This window comes from Amblyomma americanum, chromosome 1 (genome assembly GCF_052857255.1).
Source record: "Amblyomma americanum isolate KBUSLIRL-KWMA chromosome 1, ASM5285725v1, whole genome shotgun sequence".
NCBI classification, from domain to species: domain Eukaryota; kingdom Metazoa; phylum Arthropoda; class Arachnida; order Ixodida; family Ixodidae; genus Amblyomma; species Amblyomma americanum.
This window is the reverse complement of record NC_135497.1, coordinates 20,421,372-20,436,845: the sequence shown is the minus strand read 5'-3', so window position 1 is coordinate 20,436,845 and position 15,474 is coordinate 20,421,372. Positions and strand designations below refer to the sequence as shown.

The following is a 15,474-nucleotide window of genomic DNA, read 5'->3' as shown; positions in this document are numbered from 1 at the left end:
AATTTCGCTTCCAGCCACATAAAGGTAGGCATTTTATCTCAAATTTCGCTTCATGAAGTGCTGTACCGCTTACCTACATGTCTTGCGCATTCCAGGACCTCGTTTTGCTGCTGCAGGAGAACGTGGCCAGTGTCGTGCTGGTCTTCAAAGTCTTGCCACGCCATTTCGATGAGCCACGTAAGGCGCAATTTGAGGACGGCCGGCGTCGCCAGCTGAACCGCCGTCTGTCAGCCACGCTGAAGCGCTTGTCGGGCGTGCACATTCTCAACCCCGAGGTAAGGGTTGAACAACATTTTCGCAAGTTTTCTCGAGCAGAACTCACCAAATTGCGGCGCTTGTAACGTAACTTTTTTTGCAGCATCGTTTCCTGGATGCTTCTGGCAAGCCGATGCTGTCCTTGTTTGCCGCAGACCGATATCACGTGGCGAGAGACCGGGGCATCGACCAGATGTCAAAGATTATCGTCGCGGCCCTCGTCAAGATCTACGGACCAGGGATAGCGTCGGCTTCAAGGGCAAGACCAGGAGAGGTGTACGTCGTGCACCGGTGTCGTCGGTGCGGAGCCAAAGGGCACAAGACGGACCACTGCTAGGCCTACTGCTCACCGCGCCTCCACGCCGCTGCAGGTCACGGTTGAAGTGCTCCTGCAAACGGCCCTTTTTAGGGCCACCTCATTGTTTCCTGGCAGATCGCGAGCGTCCCGTTTCGTGCCCGTATTCCCTCTCTGTCGAAATCGACGCCAGACATCAAAATCGCGCGGTGTGAGCTAGTAAATCGCTGGTAGAGACAAAAACTCGTGCTTGTATACAGACTTACCCATCTCCAGTGCGCCTTTGTTTATTTCCGTAGGCACTACTCGCGCTTTGTAGAAATCGACGCCAGCCGCGAAATTTTACATGTTAGACCTCGCTACAGCATTAGCGCAGCGTGCCTTCGTCTCTTTACGTTCTAATTTTTATGCAGCGCACCTTTGTTTGCTCGTTACTTTTGTTATTTTCAGTCGTTTCCTGAATCCGTCCAAAGAGCCGGGCTATATGGATGATTATGGAACCACATGGCGATTGCACTGCATACAGCACGACTTTGGTCCCTGTGCTTTTAAATAAAAACATCAGATGTCGAAGGTCATGGTCGTGTCCGAGGATGGCTTCCACAGCTGGGGCCTAACCATAGGGACCGCACACGCTTTGTCGTCGTTGCCAAGTGGAGAGGCCCAAGATGGCTGGCATCCTTAATAAAGATCCCTTCTCGGGGCCGCTTTAGTGTTTCCTGGCAGATCACGCGCTTTCCACCCTGTGCACATGCTCTCATTTCCAATTAAAAAGGTCCTTTAAACCCTGCAGAAGGCATGAATTAGCAAGTGCTAATAACAAGATGTTGCATGGTACTTGAACAATAGCGGCTACAATGACAAAGGTGAAGAAGTGCTGGAGTTACACGGAAATAAAAAAGGTTGGGGGTGCCCACATAACAACCTGAAATGGTTTTGGACAGGACTCCTAGTTAATTGCATTTGGAAGAGAAAGACAAGGTTTAATTTTGCAGTGTAAGCTTGCTTCTCTAGAATGAACAGAGAACGTTGCCTCGCACTGTTTGGGCCACCTTCCTTGACCCCATGAAAAAAAAAACAGGATGCCTCTGGGAAACTATTTGCGGAATTTCCGCCCCCCCACCCCCCGATTCAGAAGGGGAAGGGGGGGGTGACGGCCTTTTCTTTGTCGGGCTCGGCGCGACGCACGATGGACAAGACGGCGAAAGGAAGCGGGCTGTCAGTGACGCATGTTCTGCGCTGTCATTAGAACGAGCTGCCCGGCCTCTCCGCGGCAGCTCCCCTTTGAACCTCCCGCCTGTTCAATCGGAGGCGGGCGACGGCGGGGTGGTGCTGATAAGGAGCGCCCTTGGGGTCAAGTGCCCCCCCCCCCCCCCCCCCCCATAGAGACAGAGACGGCCGAGCGCTTTGAATCTCGCGTATTGTTCGCGCCCGAACCGAACAAGACGCGGCTGAGACCAATTTGAGTCAAACCAGGTCCAGATGTGGCGGTGGCCAGCCGGTTTACCGGCTTCGGGCTAAGCCGCGCGCGAGCAACGCGCAATTCTCCTGGAAGGTCAAGACAAACGGTCATGCGGGCACAGCGAAAGCGCCTCGCGACAGACGATCTGGCGACACAGCTAATTGAATACAGCGGGAGCGGCCGATCGTCAGCGAAAATCAGTCGCACGTGTGCGCGCGATATGCAGATATGCAGCTAGTGGTGCTCTTGTAGCGTGTTTCGTCTTTGTTATTGTTTGCATAGGTCGTGATCGCTTATGCATCTTTTTCGAACCTCAAACGTAGTACTTGCCCAGAAGATGGCACGATCAAAAATGGCAGATGGCAAATGGGACAAAAAGAGAACATTAAAAAAATAATCGCTTCACTAGCAAGAAGGACAATGGTAAACCGGCACGATAAAGCGCAAGCTTCACGAAACCTGGTGAGAGGATCGGTGGTGAATCCTTCGATGTAGACGGCTCAAGTACAATTGGCTACGTCTCATCGACTTTTCTCTTCCCTGCAGCTTCATGCAAGATGTTGCTGAGAACAACATATCTAACACACGTGCAGCAGGGGATTCCTTCTTTCTGTTTTGTTCATACGCTTCGATCAGTGATTTGATGCTCCCCTGCTCCACGTGTTTTATAAATACTGTCGAAAATCGTACTCGAATATAACAACTTCGAATTCATCAATCAACACTATTCACAAATTAACGGCACAGCCATGGGTACAAGGATGGCCCACACCTACGTCAACATCTTCATGCATAGTAATAAGTGTAAATTTTTGAAAGATTGTCCCATTAAGCCCACCCTATACAAACGCTACTTGGATGACATCTTTTTAATTTGGACTGACACACCTCGTCCACCCCAACATATCTTTCACTTACACGTGCGCCCACACCACAATTAACTTCCTAGATGTTGAGATTTTGGTAAACGAAAGCTCACTCACCACCAGTGTATATAGAAAACCAACGGACCGTCAACAATACGTACACTTCCAGAGCTGCCATCCTCGTCACTCTAAAACAAGCATCCCATACTCTCAGGCACATCGATCTGAAGGAATATGTTCCCAAGATGAAGACTTCGTAAAAAATTCCAAACGCATGCAAGAAGTCCTCATTAAGCAGCGATACCCGTCGCCATTGCCGACGATGCCATTCAAAGGACATCTAAACCCAACCGAGAGCAAATACTGGAGTGACGTCGATACAGCGAGCAAACAGACCATCAGGCAAATCTCGTACTTCCCTTCACCAGTAACCCAGCCGCCTAACGTACGTAAACAAAATCTTCAAAAAAACATTTCAACATTCTCAAACAAAGCGAGCTAGCGCCTCGCCAAAATTTTCACTGCTCTCCCTCGTGCAGTCTACAGACGACCGAAAAACATTCGAAACATTCTAATACACTCAGTCACATAAAGAGCCGGTTTTGGGGTGTCGACCTTGTGGAAAAAGTAGATTCCAGGTCTGCAAACACATTACAAACATCAAGCTGTGAAATAAGCACAGCTTCAGGATTCAAATGAAAAATTAATGACAACTCTGATTGGGATTTCTGCAACGTAATATACCTCCTAGGATGCAGTGTGTGCAGTACGCAGTACATTGGGCAGACCGTTAACTTTATACGAATTCGCTTTAATAACCACCGCACGCATATTTTATCCCTACCTCCCCTTGTTAAAACACATATAATAATGAGAAAAACGACCCCTTTGATGCAATTAAGTTAACAGTCCTACAGGGTGGGTTCCACAACAAAGAGATCTCGAGCAACGCGAGTCGTACTTTATTTACAAATTTAATAACAATTCCTCACGGCATTATTGAAAATCCTGGTGTATTGACCTCCATCGCCCCTTGCAGAGCCAATGCTGACCTTAGGAATTCCGGCGCGACAAATCTCGGTCGTTTGTCGCCAGCGGCATCCTTTTCAAGCTTCGCTGCCCGCTTACACAAAGCTCTGAGTTCATCCCCCACCCCTGTCTTGCCAATTCGACGCACCACCTTGCCGAGCGGGGTGCAATTGAAGAACCAAGAACCCTTGATGGGCACAAAAGAAAAATACTAGAAAAAGGAGAAAGAAATAAAGAGAAAAAGAAAAACGCTTTGTCCCCTGCCGCCCAGCGAGCTTGCGCGGGAGGCCAGCCCGGGGGAAAAAAGGAATAACGAGGGGAGGGAGGGCATCTGGGCGCTCAAAGCAACAATAACAGACTTTGGCGGAGTCCCGGAGCAGATAAGAATCATAGATGCATGTACTGCCCGTGCCGCCGGCCAAAACGAGCAAACAAATAAACAATAAATTCAGACAGGGCAGGAGACGTTCCAGGAGCGTCTTCGGTACGAATAGTGAAGGCGGAATCAGCGGCGCAGTTAGGTTAACTACACACACGTGCACTGTGCATGAAACACACACCCAAAAGAAAAAGAAAAAAGGCGGCAAAACATACGAGTTCGCGAAAGTGTCCTGTGGGGGGGTAAAGGTGCACATGGCAGGAGCATTTAATCAAGGGTTCTTGGTTCTTCAATTGCACCCCGCTCGACAAGGTGGTACGTCGAACTGGGAAGACAGGGGTGGGGGATGAATTAAGAGCTTTGTGTAAGCGGACGGGCAGCGAAGCTTGAAAAAGATGCCGCTGGCGACAAACGACCGAGGTTTGGCGCGCCGGCACTCCTAAGGTCAGCACTGGCTCTGAAAGGGGCGATGGAGGTCAATAAACCCGGACTTTCATTAATGCCGTGAGGAATTGTTACAAATTTGTAAATAAAGTACGACTCCCGTTGCTCTCTTTGTTGTGGAATCCACCCTGTAGGACTGTGAACTTAATTGCATCAAATGGGTCGTTTTTCTCATTAATATATGTGTTTTGACAAGGGGATGATGGGTAGGAATAAGATATTTACTTATGCAAGAGTGACTAGCTATGCGCAAAAATTTCCGTGTTTCAATTTTCAAAACTGCGAACTTTGACCGCAGCGTCCCGGGCAAATATTTCCAACTCCCGACCGCGTTTTTAAATTCATTCTAAACGGGGTACGTGTTTACTGGTACCTGCTGTGGTCGGCTGCGCAACTATATATATAAGCTATCGCGTGCAGCTGTCATATTATAAAAGAAAATCCGCACAAAACAAAAATTACGCAGCAACGGGCTGTGGCGAATGATTGCGCGCAATATTTTTTCGCGGGTTAGTGAAACGAACAGTTTTGTTTTAAATCACGAGAGTTGTATCAAAAGCCTTTATATGTCGTCATTAATTACGATAGGTACGACGACACAGTGAATAGGAGTTTATATAGACTGTCGTCCTTCAAAGACCCAATGCTTTTCTCCTCCAAAACGTCGTGCAGAAAAAAACCGGACCGCCAAATTTTGACACGGTTGTACGAAATTTCTGCACTAACGAAAGCTATGAGTGTAGTCTCCTGCATGTAGAGAATGTAGAATACAAGGAAAAATTATAATATGTATGCTCTAGGTCAGGTTCATAGTCCTACAGCACTCGATTGTAAATGCAGGCACTCGACGGAGCGCTGATAGACGGGCGTGGTCACCTGTAGGCGCATTTGCGTGGCTTTGCATGGATAGTACGTGTTTAACCTCTCAGGTCTGCAAAAGCTGTATCGGGTCCGCCAGGCAGTGGCGATTATAATAAATGCACAACGAAGCGCGCCGTTCGAGCGCACTAAAATAATACACCAGCAGTTCAAGGATATCATATATAATAAAAATATAGAAACGCGCATGCAGTGTGTGAAAGCGCGGCGCATCAGGTGCGCTTTTTGAACCCGCGCGCGCTGTCAAAAACGTGGGGAATTCCGAGAAAAATCTAGGGAAAATATGTCTCTTCCCAACCGGACAGGACGTGTTAAAAGTCACGTGACCATGACGTCACGTGACGTTTTAAACGTGACGTCACATTTTGTTTGACCAATCAGCGTTTCCAGCCCACCTGCCCGCAAACGCTTGTGGCCAGAGATGGGCATACTCACTAGGGCGAACCCTCATGAGGCCTTCCTCACCCTCACCTCATGAGGATTTCACTTGATGAGGTAAGGGTGAGGGAAGATGGGCGGATGAAAATACTTGAGGTCGAGGGTGAGGGAGGAAAGACAAGGTGAGGTGAGGGCGAGGGAGGGAAGACATGATGAGGTGAGGGTGAGGGAGGGCAGAATTCACTATTCGAGGGCGAGGGTGGTGGCCCAAACCATACTCCGGGCTAACGCTTTTGCCTGTGTCGCCCATTATGAATGCCCATTTTAAAGCGCTACTTCATAGGGTGAAGATCCTGGAGAACACATAGTGTCTGCACTCTGGAGCTACACGAGGTGAAAACGAAACGCGGGTGCAGCACACCTTCTCTGTCGTCTAGATATACTACACTGCCGAAAAAAAACGCTCTTCTAGCTCAAAAACCTGTTCTTTTTTATTGTGTAATGTATTCGATGAAACACCCTGTATAATGCGATAACAAGGGGCCACTGTCCGGGCCGTGCGGATGGCTGCCAATCCAACGGGAACCACGGTACCGCAGTCAACATTTTCATTATCAGCCCCGAGTCTGTCGATTGATCACAGTGTAGAGTAAAACACGTAGAAATTATACCTAGTAAGGCTGTTGAATTCCAAAGTTCTAGGCCTTCTTTGCCGGAAGGAAATCAGATTCCAGCTCAGTGAGGTTTCACTGAACTGGCTGCAGCGCAAAAATGCTTTTGCGTAATTACTGATCCGGAGTTCCCGGGTTCGAACCCGACCGCGGCGGCTGCGTTTTTATGGAGGAAAAACGCTAAGGCGCCCGTGTGCTGTGCGATGTCAGGGCACGTTAAAGATCCCCAGGTGGTCGAAATTATTCCGGAGCCCTCCACTACGGGACCTCATTCTTCCTCTCTTCTTTCACTCCCTCCTTTATCCCTTCCCTTACGGCGCGGTTCAGGTGTCCAATGATATATGAGACAGATACTGCGCCATTTCCTTTCCACCAAAAACCAATTATTATTATTAATTATCGTGGTAAACGCTCCTGAATTGTTATCTAACTACTCTTGGCCTACATTAGTTTTTGTACACATACACAACAACGCGCTCACTGATTTTAGCCGTCCATTTTAGCACAGTGGGCTGGCAGCAGCAAACGAGGCAGCATGCTAAGCAATCCTTTTTGCTTTTCCATCCAGGTTAGGGATTCCAAATCTGCACATTGCTACAGGAGTCACAATCGCTATTTAGTGCTGCTGCCCTGCCCACTGTCTGTTCAGCGTTTCCTTTCTTGCGTGATCGCATTATCAAAAGATCTGTTGTCTTGTGGCGGTGTTAAAACAAATCCTGGCCCGATTGAAAAACAAATGCTGTCGGAATTGCTAGAAGGCCAGAGCAAGATTAATTCAACAATGGCTGGCCTGCAGGCGTCTCAAAACATAACTGAGAATAAACTTTCCGGTTTAACTCAGCGAATTGATGGCACTGAGAAACAGTTGTCGTGCCTAAATGTTTTAGCCACGAAGGTAAAAGACATGGAATCGGCAATATCGGAACTTCAGGAGAAGCTTAGTACCGTTAAGAACCAGATGGACGATTTAGAAAACAGAGGCAGGAGAAACCACCTGATCATTTAAGGAATAAAAGAGCTTAGCGAGGGGACCAGCGAGGATGTGGGAAAGGAAGTAATTGATGATGTTTTCTCTGGAACAAGGTTGAACAGTGAGTGGTGTCGAAATATGCCACAGGTTGGGTAAAAAAGAAATAAATAAGGCGCGACCAATCGTTTGGAAACTCCTTAGTGAAAAAATTTCAATATTTCGATCATTCTATTGGCACAAAAACACCAAAATCAGCTCCAAATCCAAACTCCAAAAAAGCACAAAATAATTAGCCGAGGATTTAAACGAGTTAGGAAAATACAGAGACAGCAGTGGAAAAGCTGTGAAGAAGAGGGGAAAGAGGGCGCCAATGTTTAAAGCTAATTCATGATAAGCTAAGCGGCAAAAGCGTAGTGTATGGTTAGGATGAAACAGGAGCTGCTCGCTTTAGGCTTAGAAAGAAATCAAACTGACTCCGGACTAATTAAGAGACAATTCACACCCAGAAAATACTAAAAGTTAATTGCAGAAGTGTCATAAACAAGACAACTGAGTTGGAGGCCCTTCTCTTTTTGCACAACCTTGAAATAGCGATTTTGACAGGAAGTTGGCTTAACAATACAATGTTTGACAGTGAGATCGTTACCACTGGCTACAGTTAGTACCGAAAGGATCGTGATGGTAGAGGTTGAGATGTCAGCATTCGGTTTAAATCATCCCTGTGGATTTTTGCCAACCCCTGTACGCAATGTAGAGTACATTTTTTTTGTACAGCGCACTATGAAAAGTTTAGATATATTGTTGGAGCAATATACAGGCCCCCCAACTCTATCGTTGCCGTACTATAGGAACTGAAAGAATATTTGTGCAAGCATACTAAACCCAATATCCGTATTATACTGCCCGGATATTTTAATTCGCCTGAAGTAGATAGGTCAAATTTTTCAGTTAAAGGCACGACCCCCTAGGTGAAGCTATGTTGTGCATTGCTTCTGACTTCAACTTATTGCAGATTGTAGAAGAAAAAACCATATTTCAGGGCAATTCTCCATCAATGCTCGACCTCTTTTTTGTTAGCAGATCAATTACTGCCAAAATAAATAGCCAGATAGTAGACAGACTATCGGACCACAAAGCTGTACTGCTGACTACTGGAGACGCCGCTTTAGATAAGAAACCTAAACATTCATCCTATCGAAACTTTTCTCGAACTTTTCTCGGCGTACATTATAAGATACATCATAAGTATCTCGGACTCTTGATCACTAATGACTTCACTTGGACTAAGCACATTGATTACATAATGGCTAATGTTAAGCGCAAGTTGTTCTTTCTGAGCAGAGCTTTGACACTTCTTAGTCTTTTTGTCCAACTGCTCGCATAAAATACATAATTATGCCGGTACTGGACTGTGCCTGCGTTTTTTGGGACACTTTTTCACTAAAAATTTCACTAATAAGATAGAAATGGCGCCACGAAAAGCAGCTCGCTTCATTTAAAATAGATCTGGACGTACGTAAGTGACAAAACTGTTAACCAAAGCGGACTTGCCTTCATTAACACAAAGAAACCGTGTGTCACGGCTAAAATTCGTCTTTCAATTTATTAATGTCACTATAAGACAGATCCAAAGAGAATATTTTTTTTTCATTTGAGTACGCCACTAGGCAAAGACATAGCCGCACAGTAACGCCATTAACCACGCATAATAACCGTTTTAAGTATTCTTCCCACGAACAGTAATTTTGAAGGAAATCTCTTAACCAATGACCACGTTTCGAAATCATCTATGCTGACATTTCTTTCCAGTATTGTTTAAATATCTCTTGTGTACGAATTTTCCAAAATTTTCAAGCTACGTTATTCTACTTTGTTCTTGTGTTCATTGTCTGTGTTATTATATTTTGTTTACTTATCTGTATCCGCCCCTGCGAAAATCCCCAGTGGGGATTGCAGTGTACGCAAAATAAATATAGCTAAGAATGAAATGTTATATGTGCAGAAAGTGCACACGTATGCATGCAGTGTGTGCCAGAAGTAAATCCAGAATGATATTTCAGGCCCAACTCGCAACTGTCTCGGTTTTGTCTCACGTATTAGCTGAAATAGCTCACACACACTTACCCGCACACACATAACAGTATAAGCGTCCATATCCTCTCGTTCAACATAGCCTTGAAAGCTTGCCTTGTATGTTTATTACTCTGTAATATCGCCAGAAGTTGCAGACTAGAAAATACAACTCGAATTTTAAAAATGACTGTTAGTGAGGGTGAGAGAGGGCGAGCAAGTTTTTCGAAGTGAAGATGAGGGCGAGGGAAAGCCGGATAACTTTTCAAAATGAGGGCGAGGGTGAGGGAGGACCAATGGATTCAAAAGTGAGGGTGAGGTAGGAAAAGTAAAGGCGAGGGCATTTGCCCACCTCTGGGTGTGGCAGCTAGTATTTTTGGTCCTGATTTTCATAAACAACTGCAGCGCATGTTACACGCTCACCCGCGATGCCGGACTTGCTGCGTGACGGGTTGCCGCTCCGGCTTCAGAGGTACGCAAGAAAAGGTCTCGCTGTTCTGTCTACCCAGCGACGCCGAGCAGCGTGAAATATGGAAACGGGCGACACCATGACAAGAAAGTGGTGCATTTAGCTTCGACTCCAAGCATGTCCGTGTCTGCGAGAAGCATTGTGACCCCCCGGGTATTATTCGAACTGACGAATTTGTGGTCAGCGAAGAAGCAGTGTCGCCGCAACGTGAAAAGTTGAAACCCAGGCCCGGCGCCGTTCCACGGAGGTTGGGCGCCCGTCTCGGCTGCGGGAGGTGGTTGGTTCGAAACCACCGCCGGACACCCACCGGTGAAAATGGGTGCAGCGGCCCCCGGCCTGGCGCCCGGCTTTCTTCAGTGGTGTTCGCTTGGGAGAAGCTCCGTAAACCCCGCAGCGCCCCTCGCTTGATCATCTTCAGCAGCGGCCGTTCCACGGCCTGCCAGCGTACTTGAGCAAGCCGAATCCACGATCTCGCACGCTCAGAGTGGAGCCGTCAGCAAAAAGGCTTGGATAATTGTCAGAACACAGCGCTGTGGCAGATGATGTTCGCCCTTCAAGCGAATGCCCGTCCACTCCCACACACGGAGATGACGGTAAGGCTCACGCCCCTAGGCGCTTTTTTTCTTTCCTTACCAGCAGGTTGTTCCTGTAGCCTTTATGGTCTCCTATTTCCGCGCTCTGAACAACTGTTTTTCACTGCTCCTTGCAGATATCACACTGAACCCTGCGAGTGCGTCCACACGCTCACACACTGCCATGGCTGTCAAACAGAGGAAGCGGTATGTTAGCTGTCGGAGCTACAGGCAGTGAAGTGCCAGCTCCGGAGCGCACAGCAACAGCTTCGCCTGTGCCAGAAAAAGCTGGCGACGATGGCGTTAAAGGCGAACAAGCTGATACAATTGGAGAGAGATGGCGCAAAGTTGTCAGAGTGTCAGAAGGTAATTTTTGACCAGTGGCTGATGAAAGCCAACCTCAAGTCTTCGAAAGCTGCACGGTAAACACAAAGTATAATTTCTGCTATTGGCTGCCTTCTTTTGACTATTGCACGTCAGAAACTGAACAGAAGCATATCGTATTGATGCCTTTAATTTGCTGTTGTATGATTCATTATTGCAGCATTCATAAAATGACTATCAATTTTTACTGCATCATGTTGTAATTGCTAATTTAAATGCTGTTCTGGGTCATGCCTGTAAATTAGCATACAGTCTCGTGTTCCAGGATTCCTATGCTGTAATACCGTTCAAGTGTGAAGTCCCTTGAATACGTCTCTGAGTGAAAATTTCCCTTTTTTTTCGCTAGTTACAACAAGGAGTGACTGTATGACTTTCTTCTTCTCAAGATAAAGTCCACTGCAGTGTACATGTTCCTTCACGAGAACGAGTACCTTCCTTTGTCAAATTCTCGCACAATCTATGGCTACATGTGGAACTTGAAGGCTTATTTTGGCTTTGACGCAAATTTATTCATTGTCCTAAAGGAAAAGCTACTAGCAGTTCCAGACAGAGAGCGCCGAGGTAACATTTGCTGAAATCTAGTTTGGCACGTATGATTCTGAAGATATCATGTGAGTCTTATAGTTCAAAACTAATAAAAGTTTTTGTTGTAGGCGTCTTAATGTTTGATGGGATGTCTGTGAGAAGAAGCGTTCACATCAGAGAGTCTGACATGGCACTCATGGGCAAGGTGAGCTTCTCCGAGCACAGAAGACCAGGAGAGGAAAAGAAAGATGCTGCTCATGTGCTCGTGTTCTTGTCCCGGCCTTTCCTGGGTGGCTGGTCACAGACTGTGGGGACTTTCTGTGCCTCTGGTGCTACACCAGGAGGAATATTAGCAAAGCTGGTACTGCAGTTTATTGTGCACCTAACAAATGCTGGTGTTATTGTGGATGCTATCACCTGTGGCAATTCCACATCTAATCAGTTAGCATTGAGGTGCTTAGGTAAGTATTGGCAGGGCTATAATCGGGTTGTTATTCAGATAACAGTAGCACTAGCAAATATCATATCAACGAGCACCTACTGATCATAAGGTAGGTATCATTACAATGTGTTCTTTCTTTTTATAGCGGGGGGAAAATGATGATCTTAGTTATCGTCGTTGTTCAGTGCAGCATGTATGAATGACTTGAATCTAAGAACGGTTCTGTCTTCTTTTTTTGGAAGTCAACGCTCGTCTGTGTCGTGTCTTCCTCGTAGTTCCTGTCAAAGTGCGCGCTGTCCTGTATAAAAACAATTATTGTTATTATTATTCCGTCGCGCCGGGGATGCCCAATTATGGCGGCAACCTCAAATTTGGCCCGGGTAAAATAAAAATTGGTTTTTCGGGAAAGGATATGGCGCAGTATCTCTGTCACATATCGTCGGACACCTGAACCGCGCAGTAAGGGAAGGAAAAAAGGGGGAGTGAAAGAAGAATGGAAGAAAGAGGTGCCGTAGTGAAGGTCTCCGGATAAAAATTTCGACCACTTTTTTTCTTCCTTGCTCACTTCGGACTTCCTTCTCATACGGCGCCGTTGAGATATCCACCGAGAAGTGATGGAGTTACTGCGCCACATTTTTTCGCGAAGAAACGATAATTTGCTCCGCTTAATCCTACAGCCCCCTTCCCATTCGCTCCTTTGCTAACTTTATCGAGCATGCAAGTGAAAGAACACCCGGTGTTTCATATTTACCGGAGGCAGAGAAAAAGAGAAAACTTTATTATTAGAAAGGAATTCGGGGCACGCCCCTATGTGTTCTCCCGACCCCACTGCGCTCAAGTGTTTATGTTCCTTATGTCGATAACACTGGCAGCACAGCCGGTGGCGATGTTCTGTAAGGACGGATTCTCCTTGGGCATGCGGGCCTCCCATTCCTGCCAGTTCTTGAGGTTCTCTAGGCCCCACGGTGGAGGGTCCGCTAGACAGAGGGAGAAGATCTGAAGAGACCCTATGCCCAGATCCCGGAGCCCTCCATTGCTGCCCCTTTTAATGCGACAACGTTAAAGAAATCGTGTCGCAGAAAAGCCGGCGTCGATGGCGTTGTTACGCGAATATCGTAATTGTTCCACATGGTCATAATGTCAGAGCCACATGACATTGCGCGGGAATTAAGAACAGCCCACAACGCTGACGTGAAATGTAAGGTTATGCGCGGAATGAAAGTGATTAGAACATGACATATAATCAGGCTTAATATTTATGTTAAGAATTATAGGCAGTGTTTATACCCAGGATCCTTCGGTTGGGAGCCAGATTCGCTACCTACAAGTACACATAAGGCACGCCTGACCGGCTTGGGTGTGTTTGTAACTACTCAGGACCATAAGCCGCTATCGAGTCACGCCTTTAAAGGGGAGCGTACGGGTCACCCTACAAAGGACGGTTATACTACAGTGAGAAAAAGTTTAATTCACGTTGACTGTGGGTACGAGCGATAACGAGGCGCAAGAACAACGACCGTGCGGGGCAATAACTGAACATTGCCCTGTGATGACCCCCATAATGCGCAGGTCCACACGGGACGGAGAGGCAAAGAGACACCGTATGGCTCAGTTTAAACAAACAGGTATATTCAATAATTACACATGATTAAGATTATACATCAGAGGCTGGGGCGTCCGAGCTTACGTACCGACGACTTCATGGGGGCGATGGAGTGGCTCCGGAGTTGGGCTCGAGCGGTTGCTGGAAGAAGCTGCACGCCGTCGGGCTTCGGCGCTGAAGGCCCTCTTGGCGAACGATGTCGTCCTGAGCGTGCCTCTTCCGTACTGCTTCTCGATTTTTATATCCTCTTCTCCACACTCCCTAGGGTGAGGACGCCCACGCCGGAGGGGAAGGAGGGGGGCTAGGGCTTTCACTTGGGCGCACAAACATACCACCGCATCGTGGTCTCGCCCCCCTCACGTGTTGAGTCCTGGGGAAAGAAGGTTGTCTTCGAGGTAGCGCATAGCGCCGGCTGTGGTAAGGCGCGCTCTGGCTTGCTGACAGTTCCCTTGTCCTGGAATGTGCTCGGAAGGGCCGCCCCTGGAACCGCCACGCCAATTGGGGAGGATAAAGCCTGTTTCCCCGCGGCGGCGGCGGCGGGTCCGGTTGGGTCCGGTTGGACTTAAACCCCTTCGTTCTGGTTGTCACTCTCAACGAGCATGGCTGGGTAATTGATGATGCCTGTCATCTGGGTCTCCGTCTACGCCGCGCCGTCGGACGTGGAACCTCGTAGCACACACAAGGAATGTACCTCGTAGCACACACAAGGAATGTACCTCGTAGCACACACAAGGAATGTACCTCGTAGCACACACAAGGAATGTACCTCGTAGCACACAAGGAATGTCACACTCGCTCACCCTCCAGAAGAATGTTCTCCGAACATTTGAGTCCCTGCAGCTCCCCTTGTCTTTCTGAATCGCCTCGCACAGTGCGTCCGACAAAACACTTTTCCCTGCACTCAACACCACTGCACAACACCATATGCCTCCGCTGTCATAACTGGCGTCTCCAGGGGCAGCACTGATCTTCTTTTACAGATAAACATGAAACTCAGCACCCAAGCCTCTCCTTTCTAGTCCAAACTGGACGAAATAAATTTACCACAGTTACAAAGGAGCTCCCACTTCTAGCACGATCACGGCACAGACAAAAATATAGATAACGAAAGGAAGTAGGGCAGGTTCTGCATGCGCTCCGCATGCTCTCCTGTGAAGGTGTTACTTAATGACAGAAAGGTTTAACTACTAACTCCGATAACTTAACACATACGCATATAGCAATGTTATGAGCTGCGGCATTACACAATTCTGACCAGTTCACAACTCCGCTCTGTTTACACCATTAGTCCGACTTAGCTTTCCGATTTCGCAGCGGATATCGGCCTTCATGAGTCATACTAAGTAAGTCTGTGCCCCTTTGTCTGCTTTGGGACTCGCGAGGGCTCGTGGCAGGAGCCTCTCATGGCGTTATCTGCGCGGCAACCTCGCGCGCTTCTTCTTCTAGCAATGCATGAAGTAAATCCGGTGGCATTCCGGCCGTCACCTCGGGCGCCTGCCGAACAAATGCAGGAGAGGGCGTTTCTTGCGAACTATCTGCGCGCTCCGCTTCACTTCTGTCCCCATCAAAATCCGCGCTTTCCCTTTCCTCATTTCGTGAATACTGAACCGGTGCCGACTTGAGGCGATTTGCGTGTAAACTTATCAAACGCCGGTTCACGTCTCGGACTCTGAAGTTTACCGGAGAAAGCTTCTCGACAACCTCGCACGGTCCTCTCCACTTCGTCTGGAACTTACGAGCTAGCCCAATCTGCCTTTGGCAGTTTTCAATGTACACGCTGT

General features: G+C 47.6%; 1 long non-coding RNA gene and 1 pseudogene across 1 annotated transcript; both read left to right on the top strand.

Moving 5' to 3' along the window:
• Positions 1-204: 204 nt before the first annotated feature.
• On the top strand, positions 205-925 carry LOC144131113 (uncharacterized). The gene is made up of 2 exons (XR_013314535.1): positions 205-275; positions 359-925. It is a non-coding gene; the product is annotated as an uncharacterized LOC144131113 (long non-coding RNA).
• Positions 926-10,126: 9,201 nt separating this feature from the next.
• LOC144119917 (uncharacterized) lies at positions 10,127-13,047 on the top strand (annotated as a pseudogene).
• The last annotated feature ends 2,427 nt before the right edge of the window (positions 13,048-15,474 follow it).